Genomic DNA, 789 nt, shown 5'->3' with positions numbered 1-789 from the left:
TAGCCCACCCTTGTAACCTATCCAAGTCTTGCTGCAGTCATTCCCTCCCTACTAGTGTGCTCACCTCACCCCAAATTTTGGTATCATCAGCGAATTTAAACAGGGTGCTTTTCACCCCATTGTCCAAATCGCTGATAAAGAGATTGAACAGCATGGGCCCAAGGACCGAGCCCTGGGGGACTCCGCTGCCCACTTCTCCCCAGGTCGAATATGACCCATCCACCACCACCCTCTGAGTGCAACCCTTCAGCCAATCTGCAATCCATCTGACTGTGTAGGCATCAATGCCACAGTCACCCAATTTCTTAATGACGATGGGGTGGGAGACGGTGTCAAAGGCCTTGCTGAAGTCCAGAAAGACCACATCCACAGCAACACCTGCATCCAAGGCTTTTGTGACCTGATCATAAAAGGCAATCAGGTAGTTGAAGGCTGTTATTAAATCCCCCCTTAGTCTTCTTTTCTCTAAACTAAATAAGCCCAGTTTCCTCAGCTTCTCTCCATAAGTCATGTGTCCCAGCCCCCTCACCATTTTCATTGACCTCTGCTGGACTCTTACATCCTTTCTGTAGTGAGGGGCCCAGAACTGAACACAGTACTCCAGATGTGGCCTCACCAGTGGAAAATAGAGGGAAATAATCACTTACCTTGATCTGCTGGCAACACTCCTACTAATGCAATGTCAGGTACCTCTTTAAACCAGTACATGCAGGAGGAAATAAAAGTACTCTCACCCCGAGCTTCACTCCCACCAGGCACCTTTTAAAAGCAATCCCATCCACAGCTGCA

This window comes from Gavialis gangeticus, unplaced genomic scaffold (assembly GCF_001723915.1).
Source record: "Gavialis gangeticus isolate Ggan-Ray unplaced genomic scaffold, GavGan_comp1, whole genome shotgun sequence".
Lineage (NCBI taxonomy): Eukaryota > Metazoa > Chordata > Crocodylia > Gavialidae > Gavialis > Gavialis gangeticus.
Note: the sequence above shows the minus strand (reverse complement) of the source record.